The sequence below is a fragment of the Microcaecilia unicolor genome, chromosome 3, assembly GCF_901765095.1.
Source record: "Microcaecilia unicolor chromosome 3, aMicUni1.1, whole genome shotgun sequence".
NCBI lineage: Eukaryota > Metazoa > Chordata > Amphibia > Gymnophiona > Siphonopidae > Microcaecilia > Microcaecilia unicolor.
Window position 1 is genome coordinate 412,527,573 of NC_044033.1, and position 15,963 is coordinate 412,543,535.

General features: G+C 45.3%; 1 protein-coding gene across 1 annotated transcript in view; it reads left to right on the forward strand.

Moving 5' to 3' along the window:
• Positions 1-15,963, forward strand: part of ATAD2B (ATPase family AAA domain containing 2B) — a 714,191-nt gene that overhangs the window by 62,240 nt on the left and 635,988 nt on the right. The gene's annotated exons all lie outside the window — the stretch shown is intronic.

The following is a 15,963-nucleotide window of genomic DNA, read 5'->3' on the forward strand; positions in this document are numbered from 1 at the left end:
CCATATTTTCAGTTCCAATTAGGATTACCAGCAGTTTCTTCAAAATGGGTATATCATGGCAACTTTTAAAACACCATCTCAAAGATAACCACCATTAATCAAGGGTCATGGATTTGATGTACCACCTTTCTGTGGTACAACCAAAGTGGTTTACATATTCTTTTTTATTTTTATGTTCTCAATACATAAAGATAAACCATATTTGCCACAATAAACAACCCATAAAGTATAACTTGAACATACACAGTGCAACTGTCAAAGCATATCCAATAACTTCTGCATTGAGTTTTTCCTTTACCCGTCACTCCCAACACACATCCTCACAATCTCTCCCTTGTAACATATCAATACTCAACTCTCACACACCATCCAACCCAATCATCCCCTCCCCCCATTCCTCTTTCCACCCTCCCTTCCCATTTCCGGACTCTCACCACTGGAGGTAACCCTGTTATGTGAGCATACCCACACACTTGTTCCACAGCTGAGCATATTGGCGATTACTAAGCCTATGAGGGTTAGAATAAGCCCGTATTTCATATTTGCCTATTTCGTTCATTTTTGCCCTCCACACCTCCCCTGTCACCGCTTCAGAAGAGATCCAAGAGCACAGGATAGCTTTCCTGCCCAGAAGCAGAGAGACATAAAGGAATCACCTACATGGCAGTGTCAGCCCCTGGCTCAGCAATAAGGACTGGTCCCCTAAGAGGAGGGTGGCATAATCCCATTCCAGGGTCCTCTTCAGGACATTCTTAAACACTTGAAAAATTTCAGTCCACAGCCGGAGTGCTGGGCATTCCAAGAAGGAATGTAAGAATGTACCTCTCTGCATCTTATATTTGTTACATGTATCATCTGCCCATAGTCCCATGCGTACCTCTCTAACTTTAAAGATGTATGCCCTGTGCAATAGCCTGTATTGTGTTTCTTGTAAATCAGCAGAACGCACCATCCTAAACAGTGTATCAAACAAACCCCCCCTATCGTCTGCCCTGTGTATTTGGTTCCCAACTCTTCATTCCACCAACCTGCCAAGGTGTCCATATCTGTCTTTGGCCTGTTCTTAACCATGAGTTTATACCAAGTCGAAAGGCTATTTAACCTATTAGGGATATTGAGGAGGACCTGATCAAGAAGACCCCAGGACCACTGATCTCCGTGTCTTGTTCTTAAAGAGGCCCAATAATGTCTAACCTGCAAATATAAACCAGGACTTATAGCCACCAACTTCAAGAGAGTGCTGTAAAATAGTTTACACCAGTATAATATTATAGAAATATTTTTATGTGTATAGAGTACCCTCAGATATTCACCACTATAACTGCAGTCAATAATGCTGCTACAAAGTGGCATAGCATTTCTTTCATCAGGTAACTCTAACAAATTTTTTGGGGAGAGCAACATATGCTCATTTTATATGCTTCCCAATCACCTCAGTGCTATAAAATCACTTATTACTTTTAAAATTGAAGTTGGTGGCTATAAGTCCTGGTTTGTGTGTACAAGTTATTGAATGTTACCAGAGACATTGATATTGTGGATTCGTTTTCTGTTGGTAACCTGCAAATATTGCATTAGATTAGTATTTGGAATATCCCAATGATCCTTCATCTCACTAAAGGTGAGGAAGGAGTCTTGTCCTGCACTATACAATTGTCCCAGGATCCTACAGCCCCTGTCCTCCCATCTGGAGAAAACAGAATGTCCCATACCCGCTGGGAACGCTTCATTCCCCACCATGCTCAGATATGGGGAGGTATCCGGGGTTCGCCCTTGAAATTTCCTCCACCAGATCCATGCCCTCTGCAAAGGCCTTAAAAAACCCAATTTGCTGATTATACTAGGGTTACCACTGGAACTTATGTGCAACAAGTTCAAAAAAGACCATGGGGCACACCAGTCAACCAATCCCGTCCTAGGCAGAAAACGACAACCACTTCCCACCCCTTCATACACAAAGCGCATCAGCGCAGCCATATTATACAGGCGCAGGTCCGGGAGGCCCAAGCCCCCCACTGTTTTATTCAGGGACAATAATTTATGGTACGCAATCCGTGCCCCCTTTCCCCTCCAGATAAAGGCGCGCAGGATGGAATGGAAAATCCACTCTTCCCTCCTTAGCACCCATATGGGAGCTGCCTGCAAAGGGTATAAAATCTTGGGCAACATAATCATTTTTACCAACGCTACCCGGCCCATGAGGGACAAAGGCAGATCCTTCCATTTATCACAGAGCTTTTTAACTTTGTTCAGAGGTTCAATCACATTCTGCTTATAAAATTTAGAATTACTAGTGCTAAGAAAGATTCCCAAATACCTCATCGATCCTTTAGCCATTTGCAGGGGGAGCCCCCCCCCCCACCCAGCCCTGGGTCTCCCTGTATGCTGGACAGAGGCAGGACCTCTGACTTAGAGCAGTTGACTTTGAGCCCCGATATGTCCCCAAATTCCTCTAAAAGGGATAGGGCCCGTGGCAGGTCTCCTGCTACATTAGCCAGATACAATAAGATGTCATTAGCAAAAAGATGTACGCGGAACTCTCTGCTGCCCACCCGTATCCCTCTAAGCTCTCTGCTGTCGCGTATTACTGCCGCTAATGGCTCAATTGCTAAGAGGAAAAGCAGGGGAGATAGGGGACACCCCTGCCGCGTGCCCCTGTGCAGTGCAAAGCATTTGGTGAGCCCAGGAGCCGCGCCGTTGGGCCTGCATACAGCTTCTCAATCCAAGACACAAACGCCCCATGAACCCCAAACCGGCCCATGGCCGCAAACAGGTAGTCCCAAGAGATACTGTCGAAAGCCTTTTCCATGTCGATTCCAACTAGGGCTTCCAATCCTCCCTTCCCTTTGCTTTCCTGAACAGCCATTAAGGCCCGTACAATAGTCATAGAGCCGCATCTCCCCGGCACAGAGCCCACCTGGTCTTCATGTACCAAATCAGGAAGCAGCAGATTCAGCCGTTTAGCCAAAATAGCCGCCAGCAGGTTAACGTCCTAATTCAGTAAGGAAATGGGGCGATAGGAGCCCAATTGGGCCTGATCCTTACCGGGCTTAGGTATGAGCACAATATGAGCCAAATTGTCTTGTAGGTTTAAACCTTCCGCCACCAGTCCGTTAAACCATGCCTCCAGTGGCGCCACCAAGTCAGCTAGTATTCGATAGTATTCTGGACCATACCCATCGGGCCCCGGTGCCTTAGTTAGTTTTAAGGCCTTAATACCCGTTTTAATCTCATTATGTACAATAGGAGCATTTAACAAAGCCAACTGCTCTCTCGTCAACTTAGGAACACACGTCTGTCGCAAAAATTCATCGGAGTTAGTGGAATCAAAAGCTCTGGCTTCATATAAGGATCTGTAAAATTGCACAAATTGTTGTTCAATTTGAGATGCTGCCGTGTACAACTTCCCCTTATCTTTTATGCTAGATATGATCTGCCATTTACGTGCAGGCCGCACCAGGTTAGCCAGAAGTTTACCTTCCTTACTGCCCCATTTAAATAGGCAATATCGTTGGAAATAAATATCTCGTTCCACCCTCTGGGTGAGAAGGTCATCTATCCTCTTTCTCAGGTTCATCATAGCAGACTTATGGGCCTAGGTCATGTGGGTCATATGTGTGCGTCTCGCCTGTTGGTACTCTCCTGAGAGGCGTAAAAGTTCCTCCTCCCTCCACTTCTTTCTCCCTGCAGTATATGTTATGATATGACTCCGCATAACTGCCTTAGACGCCTCCCAGTACGTGTCAGCGAATATCTCTGGTGTTTGTGAGTTTGATAGTCTACCCACCTAGCATGAAAGTTCCTGTCACTATACAATGCAGGTGAGAATCTCCACGTCTTTTCCCCGGCCCCATCACTCCAGGCCACTGTCATCTCTACCGCTTGGTGGTCGCTTAATACCTGATCAACTATATGCATCCTTGAAACTCTCGAAATTAATGAGATATCAACTAATAAATAGTCCAGCCTGGAGTAAACTCCATGTGGATTGAATAAAACGTGAATTCCTGGTCATGCGGATGCAGAAGCCTCCACATATCTACTAGCCCCAGTTGAGAGGATACGAAATTGACCCCCTTAGTCTCCCAGGCCCCTCCCCTGGACTTTGCCGGCTTACAGTCAATAGAGGGATCTGCAGCAAAATTAAAGTCCCCTCCCACAATAAGTTTATATTCAGAATAAGGGATCCCCCTTGCCACCAACTCCGAGAAGAACCTGTGGGAATAGATATTCGGCCCATATACATTGCACAATAAGAGCTTCTCCCCCCATAACTCTCCCATGACCAGGACATATCTGCCCTCTTTGTCCTAAACCACTTTATGAATGTGGAAAGGTAAACGCTTGTGTATATGTATGGCTACTCCTCTTTGTCTAGCATTATATGATGAATATCCAACCTCACCCATCCAGCCCTGTTTAAACTTCAAGTGTTCTACAGCCGGTTGGTGCGTCTCCTGGAGATAGGCAATATCCGCTTTTTCCTTATTAAGCCGGGAGAGCACCTTAATTCTCTTGATGGGGGAGTGGACACCATCAACGTTAAGAGTGATGATCTTTAAATTAGCCATATTGGTACTCTGTGTTACCAATAGCAGAATTCAAGTGTACAGACCTCTCGCAGGCTCCCTAGCACAGCCTGCAAGGGTAGATTAGCACATCTTCAGGGCCCGCCAACTAAGTTACAACTCCCAGTCCAACCTATGTCCCTCCTCTCCCTCTGTTCCCCTTCCACATACATCCCCCATGCACTCCCCCACTCCTTCCCCAAACCCCCCTCCCCCTCATCCTCTGTTCCCCCATCCTCTACCTACCCAAAACCAGCTACGGATCCGCCCTCCCTTTCCCCCACTTAACCAATATAAACAGTGTTACAAGACTTAATCCCCCCCCCCCCCACTGCTATTTGTGTTGTTCTTCTAAAGCCCTTCGCTCTCTGACCTTGTCTGTCAACGCTCCCAACAGTAAGACATATAGTCCTGTCAATTAGCCCTTTCACCACGCTTCCTTACTGGGCATTACCAGGGAGCTGAAGAGCATAAAGATAGAGAGGGAGACCCCCCCCCCCCCCCCCCCCAGTGTTCGCAGTCAGCAGTTCCATGAAGTCTCAACAATAAACCAGAATTAAAACAATAGAACGTTACTTTGTGCGGGGAGCAGCACCAGTCCCCCTTCGTGCGAGTCGCACCAAACTCTGTTCCAGTGTTGCAGACCACTCCTTCTCTTCCAGCTCTCTTTTGCCCCAGGTTGTTGGTCCCGCTTCCGATTGTGCTTCCCCACAAACTCTTTCGCGGCCGCCACCTCTGTGAACATGGTAGATTTCCCTTCATGCCATATGCGGAGCACTGACGGGTACATCAGGGCTAACCGCGTGCCCCTCTCGTGAAGCGTCGAGCACACAGGCGCCATTGCTCTTCTCAGGAGCGCCACTCTCGCTGAGTAGTTGTTAAAGAGCTTCAGACACTGCCCATCATATTCCAGTGTTTCTGTGAGCGGAACGCCTTCAAAATTTGCTCCTTCTCTTTCCAGTTAAAAAAAATGGGCAATCGCAGTCCTGGGCCTATTATTGTTGCTGGCCCCACGTGCTCCTATTCAATGTGCCCGATCGCAGCAGAAAGAAGGGTTCAGACCGTCAATTCCGGCAGCCATTTGCCAAAAATGTCATACAAATTAGAGTCCATCACAGATTCCGGCAGGCCAACTACCCTCAAGTTGTTTCTTCTGGCGCGGTTTTCTTGTTTTTCCATTCGATCTCGCAAGGTATCTACCTCTTTCTGCAATGTCGCGACCTGCGCTGCAGCCCTCTGCGCCTTGTCCTCCCGCGCCGAAAGCCGTTGTTCCACCTCCGTGAGGCGCGCTGCATGGGAATCGAACTTTTCATTGATCTCGTCCACTGCGGACTGTAGTTTATTAAATTTGTCCTCCAGCGCTGTAGTCATGGACCTCGAGATTTCCTGCGCCCAGTCCATCGGTAAAATCGCAGTGTCGGGCTGCAGAAGCGAACTCCCCGCCATATTTTTTTGTGTCTGCTTCGCTGCAATCGCTGTGTTTTTGTGCGATTTTGCGGGCATACCTCGCACCAACTCTCGCAGCTATGCCCCTAATCAAGCCAGAAGGGCTGTACACCAGTCTTAAAACGTTCTGGGATCTTGTAATCTTGTATTTAGGCTGCTTTTTGTGGGTTCTGGACAGAGCCTCTCTTTCTTTGCTGCCTCTTAGGTAGCAGGCATCACGTGATCCCCAGTACAGCCTAGTCTTAATGTTCAACACATGAGGAGTTCACAGTGTGTACGCAGAGACCTTGAAGTGATTAAGTTGATACCTCCACAAGACAATAGTTACTAAAAAAGAAGAAAGAGCTATATATATGTGTTGTACTTCTCTACTTTTGTAATTCATGTAAGCCATATTGTGCCTACATTTGTGGGAAAATGTGGGGTATAAATGAACTATATATATATATATATATATATATGTATATATATAAAATAATATACAATGCATAAAGAAAATATACAAAAAAACAGAGGTTGGAGGAAGGGACTGTCAATGATTATAATTATCGCAAAATAGGAGCTCGCCGAGATTGGTGGTATAAATAACCCCGGCGACTGTATGAGACTTTCCCTTTAACACATTAGCAAGACATAAGACACACATTTGATTTTATACTAGTCCATGTATTGTATATTTAAAGCACTATAGTAGAATATTGCCACCTAACGTTGACAATATTTCTGGGATAAGCAGCATAAAATGAATTGAACTTTTTTGGGATCTTGCTAGGTATTTGTGACCTGGATTGGCCACTGTTGGAAATAAGATGCTGGGCTTGATTTTGGTCTGGCCCAGTGTGGCAATACTTATGTATTTATGTGCAACCTCATCCAAATACTCCTGCAAAGCATTATTCTAAATATCTACAGCTTCTACAACAGATACTGTTAGGCAAAACAAATTTTCCAATAACTTCTCCAACTCGTAAGCCTCCCTTCGCAAGGCAGTTCTTTTTTTTTTTTTTTTTTTTTACATTTGTACCCCACGCTTTCCCACTCATGGCAGGCTCAATGCGGCGGGCAATGGAGGGTTAAGTGACTTGCCCAGAGTCACAAGGAGCTGCCTGTGCCGGGAATCGAACTCAGTTCCCCAGGACCAAAGTCCACCACCCTAACCACTAGGCCACTCCTCCACTCTAGAAGGATTTCTAAGATCATAACTAAAATATTGATGCTGCATACTTAAAAAATAAAAAATGATCAGATCATGTGACTGTCATCACAGTTGAGGTAGCCACCAAGGAAGACATCAATTTCTCAGACAAAATCAAATCTAATACATGACATGCATGATAGGTAGAATCTACAACTGTCTGACGTAGAGCAAACAAATTAAAATTTTGAAGTAAAACATGAGCATTTAACACCATTCAAACAAAAGGACTATTAAAATCTTCTAAAACTCAAAATTGATCAACATCCAGCAATAAATCAAAATAGAACAATACCCACTCAATATCACTGGCGGACAATACAGAATGCAGTCAGTTCTGCACTTAGTGTTAATACATCAATACATCAATATGACCTACTTTCATCACTTGTAAGTATCAAAAATTTATGTTTAAATCTGTTTATTGACATGCAATCCAAGATATACAAATCTTGTACTATAACAAATTAATATGCTAACACAACAACAGACTGCTTCAATGTCTCATGTCATCAACAGTTTTTATATCTTCTTCCCCCTCTCCAATATCCTAACCCACCCCCCATTTCCCCCCTAAAGTCACATGGATAAGCAGCCAAAATAACATAACATAAGCTGAACATAACAATCATAACATCTCACAGCAACAAGTACTTCCACCCCCCCCCCAACCCAATATCTCAAACCCCAAATCAAACTTCAGTCAATATATCATGGGTGTCCCTTCCTCTCAATACTCTGCTGTAATTGTTGTAATATCCTCTGCTTAGCCCTTGGTTGTAAAGTATACAAAAACCTTCTCCAAACATTTTTAAAGGAACTGATGTCTTGTGCCGTGGAGTTTACTACCCCACATAGTTCCATGTGCAAAAGCTCTATCAGCTTCAATCTCCAGAGATCTTTTAGATGGTGGATTTGAGTCTCGCCACTTGATCAAAATTACTTTCTTTCCAATCAGCGAGGCTCTGCGCATGAAGCCCAGCAGACCCGCAGGAGATGGTTCTCCAAAACTAAATATATCAAACAAAATCAAGGTGTCCGCTTGCGGCTGCCGGCCCCAACAGCGTTTGATTTCATCAAGAATGGAGATCCAATATTGATGAATGTAAGAACAAGTCCAGAACATGTGTCCCAGTGTGGCTTGGGCAATGCCACACTTCGGGCACTCCCCAGATCCAAAACCTGCTTTTTGTGCCCGTACTGGTGCAATATAATATCTCATCACAAATTTATACTGTTGTTCCCAGTCTCGAATAAAAGATGACCTATGCCCAATTTCATGCAGGAACTGCTGTAGCATATCTACCGTACACACTACACCAATGTCTTTCTGCCAGGCACTGGCAAGGTGCCGGTAATCAATATCTTCCGTAGTGTCCAGTAAGTACCGATGATGATAACGCAAGGGCACCACATTTTGAGACCCCAGTGTTAGCGCTGTAGATAAGATGTCTTGTACGTCTTTGCTTAAGTTGAAAGCGCCCAGAGAAACCGCATAATGTCGCACCTGCAAATAAGCATAATATTCAGTTGGAGGCCGCCCATGCTCCCTGCTCAACTCCGCAAAGGATTTTAACTGTCCGTCATTATTAAGCAGTTGGTAAAGGTAGTGTATCCCACGTTTCTTCCACCTGATAAAGCTTCTCTGCAAAGTACCAGCTGGAAAGTCTGGGTTCAGGTATAAAGATAGAAATGGAGTGGCCTCCGCTGAGAATCAATGCCGTCGGCACAACCACCTCCACATTGCTCTGACTGAATTGAGAAACAAGTTCTTTTGTGGGCTATTACTGGGTCGTGACTTAATCGTATGCATTAGCCAACTGAGGTGTGTCTGTGGTCAACATTTGTAAAATGGTGGCTTCCCACTAACCAGTCTCTGGCATGTCTCATGACACATGCAATGGTAAGATATTGCATACTAAGTAAACTCATTCCCCCATGCTCTTTTGGCTTACTTAAGATATCTAAAGCAAGCCGAGGACGTTTGTTGTTCCACAAAAACCTTCGCAATACAGCCTGCAGTTTCCTCTCTTCCCGTCCCCCCAAATATAAAGGCAACATCTGAAACTTATAGAGCCATTTGGGTACCACCACCATATTGCACAATGTGATACGCCCCGCAAGAGACAGGGAACAGGACTCCCATAACCTCAGCAAGCGGGGGGGGGGGGGGGGGAGGACGACATATTTTTCTCATAAACCATACCTAGCTGAGTGGGAACTATAACTCCAAGATATTTAATATGCCCTTCTGCCCACTTAAATGGGAACAAATCTGTCCACTGTTGTTTAGTGGACTCTAGAATCGGACGTGCCAGAAACTTGTCAAAGTTTAACCTAAAGCCAGATAGGTCTCCGTACGCCTGCAACTCAGTCAACAAATGTCTCACCGATGTCCGTGGCTCAACCACTACCAACAGCAAATCGTCCGCATATGCTAATATTTTCACAAGCTCCTTCCATGCTCTAATTCCCACTATATCAGGAGCTGCTCTGATCACACACAACAAGGGCTCCAATGTAATCACAAACACTAAAGGAGAAAGTGGGCAGCCCTGTCGTGTGCCTCTCTCGATCCTGAACCCCTGCGTTCGTACCCCACTAACTAGCAACCGCACCCTCGGGTCTGCGTATAGCGCCTGCACAGCACGAAGATACCAGCCCTGCAAGCCAATCCAGTGCAAGGTCTCCCACATAAAGGGCCACAGCACCCTATCAAAAGCGCGTTCTGACCGGGGCCTCCATCAGAACTGCAATTAGCCGACGCACATTCATCACCGATTGCCGTCCACGGACAAATCCCACTTGGTCAGCCTCTATAATAGAAGGTAACACCAAAGCCAAACGTTCTGCCAAGACCCGCAAGAAGATCTTGATATCAACATTTAATAATGAAATAGGCCTATAAGAAGCTGGTTCTAGTAAGTCACGTCTGGGCTTTGGGATTAAGCTGATGAAAGCCTTCGTTTGCATATCGAGGAAATCGGCCGGTCTCGGTGGCCTCCTCGTAAAGATCAAGCAAGGGCCCCACTACTTGGGTCTTTAAAAGCTTGTAAAACTCGCCCGAGAAGCCGTCTGGGCCAGGCGCCGAGTGGAGCCTCAGGGCCTGAATCGCTGTCGCCACTTTTTTTGCCGTCAGTGGTGAGTCTAACGCCGCCACTTTTTATATCAGTAAGCTTCGGCATATTAGACCTGAGCAAATATTCTTGAACCCTCCCTCTGAGGTCCACGGCAGACTCCCCCTCATACAACTCCTCAAAGTGTCTTCTAAAGACCTCAGCGATTGCTGCCTGTTGAGTGGTTACCTCTCCTGACTTCTTGCGTAGCCCTGTTATTAATTGCAATCGGCAAGTTCCCTTGATCAAACGAGTCAACATTCCCCCGGGTCTGTCCCCGTACCTCCTCAGGGCATACTTCCGCATCACCATGGATCGTATAGTGCGCTCGTGAATCAGGCTGTTTAATTCTGTCCTAACATATATGAGATTTTCAAATTAACCCTGCGTGGGAGTTTTAGTGTACCTCCGTTTTGCCGCTTTAACCTGTCCCTCCAACTCCACAATCCGCTGTGATATTCGCCTGTTCCTAAAGCTCACATACGCTATTAGATCTCCTCTGATCACAGCCTTTGCAGTCGACCAGAAAAGACCAGGGTGATCAACATGCTGCCTGTTATTTGCTACAAAGTCCTCCCATTTACCTATCAAAAAAGCGGCAAATTCTGGAGAGGAAAACAAGTATGCGGGAAAACGCCACCCTCTGGATCCTTGAAAATAGGGTTGCGATTCTAGGTCCACCCAGATTAACGCGTGATCAGAGACTTCCTCCGGACCTATTTCAGCTTTGCACACTTGAGAAAACAAATCCTGTTCTACCCGCGACACATGCGTATAATCTCGCTCTTCCTCATGCAAAAGATGCCATGGGTCCACCAAACCCAGTGAATCACAGAACCCTGCCAGCAATGTAGCCACAGCAGCTCTTCCCATATCTCTAGGGTTAGACCTATCCAATTGGATGTCAACAACTTGATTCATATCTCCTGCAATAATTAAAAGGGTCTTTCCCATGTCTCTGGCACTCCGCAAAAAGCTTAGCAAAAAATTTTCCTCCTCCTTATTGTGGTGCATATACTGCCACTAAAGTACGCATCGGACCCTGCAGGTTCAGACGAATACCCACGTAACAGCCCTCAGTATCCACAAACAACAATTTGGCATCAGCGGCTATGTTCTTATGAAGCAAAAGTGCCACGCCCCCGCCTACCACAAGATGGGGAGCCAAAGATTTCTCCCACCCAATGTCGCCTAAGCTTATCTTGTTTCCCCTGTGACAAGCGCGTCTCCTGTATACAAGCGATGCCTGCCCCCTGTCTCCTCAGAGCAGTGAAGATATTTGCCCTTTTTATTGGAGAGGTAATCCCCCCCACATTCCAAGAAATTATTCTTACACCTTTGTCAGATCTCTGAGCCATAAACAAGGGCTACTTTTCCTCGTCCAGAATTAAATATTTTATCGTCCCTCAGGGAGCCCAGCCTCCCCCCTCGGGCACTAATACCACACAGCACAACTGCCGGCGGCAATCAACAACAGATCGTTTTACACATGTTTCTTGCCTCTGGACATCCCATGGATTCTGCGAGTCTACCCCTTTGCCCACTCTCAACCCCCCCTCTATCCCCCTCCCCCCTATACCTTACCCCTTCCCTCCCCACTACCCCATCCAATATACCCCCTGGTATCCCACCCATCACTAAAGGATAGGCTTAGAGGGCTTTCTGTGTCTCCAGGGCCCCCGCTCTCACATAATACATACTCTGCATTCCTCATACTAAACATATAGACATCTGTCTAGTAAAACCATGTTAACCAACCAGCAATAAACCAAACATATGAAACATAATACAGTAATAATTCAAGCATTCCCCTCTGCCTGCATACGGTTTGGTCTGTTCTCTGTTATGTTGTTCACACATTGCTGAGCTGATGAGACACTTTCGAACTGCTTCCACACTCCATCCACTTTAATTTTCAGCAGTGCTGTGTAGAGCAGCATGAACGGCACATGGTGGGTATGAAGCTGCTGGCATACGGGTGTACATTTTTTCCTCTTCTCTTGTAATGCTGTCGAATAGTCCTGAAAATTTCTAATCTGCTGCCCATCATATCTTGTATCATTTCGCTTAAGTCTATATCCTCTCAGAATTTCCACTTTGTGCATATAGTTATGCACTTTAATAATTACTGTACGCGGGGTCCGTCGTCCATCTTGAAGCCTTCCTATCCGATGCGCCCGCTCCAGAGAGAGCTTGCCTGCATGATCGGACAGCGCGAATTCTGCAGTTAACCAGGCTTCGAGCACTGAGGCAAGCGCGCGATCATTTATCGTTTCAGGAAACCCCACTAACCTGAGGTTTCCGCACCTCGATCTATTTTCAATGTCATCCAATTTTGCCGTCAGCATCTTGACTTTGGCTTCCAGCGCTGTAGTTTGCCTCGTGGCGGGCCCCATAGCGTCTTCTACAGCAGAAACTCTCGTCTCCAGCTCGCTGGTTCTATTGATGGTATCGGTGAGCAGCGCTTCCAGGTTTGCACTCTACTCGCTCAATTTATCCAATCTCAGCGCCAATGCCGCTCCAACCGCCTCCGTAAGTTGCCGCAGCTGCTCTTCTGTGAATATCGCGGTGCTGTCCTGAGACGGGCCTTCTCCTGCAGCGGTCAGCGTTTTCAATCGATCTTTCTCCCTTTTTGCGTTTTTACTGGCCATGCTCAAAGCGGGAATGCCCAAATATATTTTTCCATACAGATGCACCTGCCAATCCCAGCTTTTGGAGGGCTCTCACATGCAGGTTGGTGCTTTTTAATCAGTTTTTAGAGAGCAGGGGCCTCGGAGAACACAGAACCACATCTTCTCCGTTCAGAGCATCACGTGACCCCTCACTTCAAAATTTTAAAGAACTAATAAAGATAGGTAAAACCTCATTTGTTCTGTTCCCCACACACAAAGAAAAATAATATATTCCTGCTACTAGCTGTGATAATATTAACTTCTTGAATCCTATTGCTTAATAATTTTTGACTTTACTATTTATGTATGTGATAAGTAGAGGTTGATTTCAATAAATCTTGACCCTTCATACGAGTAAACATTTGTGCATTGTCCTGACTCATGTTTCTGTATTTGTATAAGTGATAGGAATGCACCTCTGATCTCCAGTTGCTTCTAAAGTGCGAAACCGCTCCTAAGCTTACATTGGCTTCCTATTAATGCTCACATAACATTCAAAATATGCACAATAGTCCACAGAATCATCTACGGACTCACACCAGATTACATGACGGAACTTATCGATTTACCAATAAGAAACGTGACGAGAACAGCAAGAACCTTCACTACCCCAATTGCAAAGGTATAAAATACAAATCTTCACATGCTGCCAGCCTCTAGTTTATAGGCACACAACTTTGGAACTCACTACCCAAAGACCTGAAACTCACAGAAAATTACCTAAAATTCAGAATAATCCTAAAAACACATCTTTTCAATAAGCCTTTCCCTCCTGGATCTGTCTAATCCCACACCACATTACATCACGAAAAGTTCAACGTTTCCCTCCGAGCGAATTCCATTCATCGACGCCAGCGGGTGGTGGTGAATGGAATTCACTCGGAGAAGGGAAAGGTGAGTAGTGGAGTGCCTCAGGGATCGGTGCTGGGACCGATTCTGTTCAATATATTTGTGAGTGACATTGCTGAAGGGTTAGAAGGTAAAGTTTGCCTTTTTGCGGATGATACAAAGATTTGTAACAGAGTGGACACCCGGGAGGGAGTGGAAAACATGAAAAAGGATCTGCGGAAGCTAGAAGAATGATCTAAGCTTTGGCAATTAAAATTCAATGCGAAGAAATGCAGTGATGCACTTAGGCAGTAGAAATCCACAGGAGACGTATGTGTTAGGTGGTGAAAGTCTGATAGTTACCGAAGGGGAGAGGGATCTTGGGGTGATAGTATCTGAGTATCTGAAGGTGACGAAACAGTGTGACAAGGCGGTGGCCGTAAGTAGAAGGTTGCTAGGCTGTATAGAGAGGGGAGTGACCAGCAGAAGAAAAGAGGTTTTAATGCCCCTATATAAGTCGTTGGTGAGGCCCCACCTGGAGTATTGTGTTCAGTTCTGGAGGCCGTATCTTGCTAAGGATGTAAAAAGAATTGAAGCGGTGCAAAGAAAAGCTACGAGAATGATATGGGATTTGCGTTACAAGACGTGTGAGGAGAGACTTGCTGACCTGAGTATGTATACCCTGGAGGAAAGGAGAAACAGTGGTGATATGATTCAGACGTTCAAATATTTGAAAGGTATTAATCCACAAACGAACCTTTTCTGGAGATGGGAAGGAGGTAGAACTAGAGGGCATGAAATGAGATTGAAGGGGGGCAGACTCAAGAAAAATGTCAGGAAGTGTTTTTTCACGGAGAGAGTGGTGAATGCTTGGAATGCCTTCCCACGGAAGGTGGTGGAGAGGAAAACGGTAACGGAATTCAAACATGCGTGGGATAAACATAAAGGAATCCTGTTCCGAGGGGATGGATCCTCAGAAGCTTAGCTGAGATTGGGTGGCATAGCCGGTGGTGGGAGGCAGGGCTGGTGGTTGGGAGGCGGGGATAGTGCTGGACAGATTTATACAGTCTATGCCAGAGCCGATGGTGGGAAGTGGGGCTGGTGGTTGGGAGGCGGGGATAGTGCTGGGCAGACTTATACGGTCTGTGCCCTGAAAATGACAGATACAAATCAAGGTAAGATATACACAAAAAGTAGCACATATGAGTTTGTCTTGTTGGGCAGACTGGATGGACCATGCAGGTCTTTTTCTGCTGTCATCTACTATGTTACTATGTAAATGGAAAACAGTAATGTTAACCTCTCTCACAATATGCTAATATATCAGCCTAAGCGTTTATTGTACTTCTGTATCATGTACTAGACTTCTACTAATCTAAATTTTGTAACCGCCTTTTTAGCAATATGTAAGCCACATTGAACCTGCCAAGTGGTGGGAAAACGTGGGATACAAATGCAATATATAAATAAATAAATAACGTTGTTTAAATGTGAGCAGTACTGATAGTCTGTATGGGAAGCTATAGGGAATGAGTTAGCTAACAAATTTGCAGTAATTGACTTTTGTTAGCTGTGTGGAAGGGCAAGCAATATTCATTATTTATTTAGATTTTTTTCACACCTTTTTCAATAGTAGCTCAAGGTGTTACAATCAGTTACACTGGGTATTGTAGTTTAAAGCAGCTTTTTTAACCTTCAGGTATTTTTTGTTGTGTGAGCCTTTGCAACATGTCAACTATCCAGCATAGAAATCCACTTCTGTTTATAATGGGGTCAAAATTCAGCGTGCTGCTGGATATTGATTCTGATTGCTGTGGCACTGTTTAGAGGCAGTCAGGAATTGGCACCAGTGATAGTCAGATGCCTGCATAGCTAACCAGACAACCTAGACTGCACACAAGACAGTCCCAATGTTGCCTGATTAGCTATATGGGTACAGCACTGAATATCAGCCATACCCACATAACTTCCAGGTGCTACTGTTGACCTGGATATTCAGTGCTGGTGGCCAGATATGGCTGGCACCAAATATCTGGTTTGAATTTAGCCTGTGATGGTGAGTGATGAAAGAAATGCTTATAGCCACCGTCTGAATGTTGACACATGTATGTTTAGTAGCTTGGTTTCTTATATTTAAG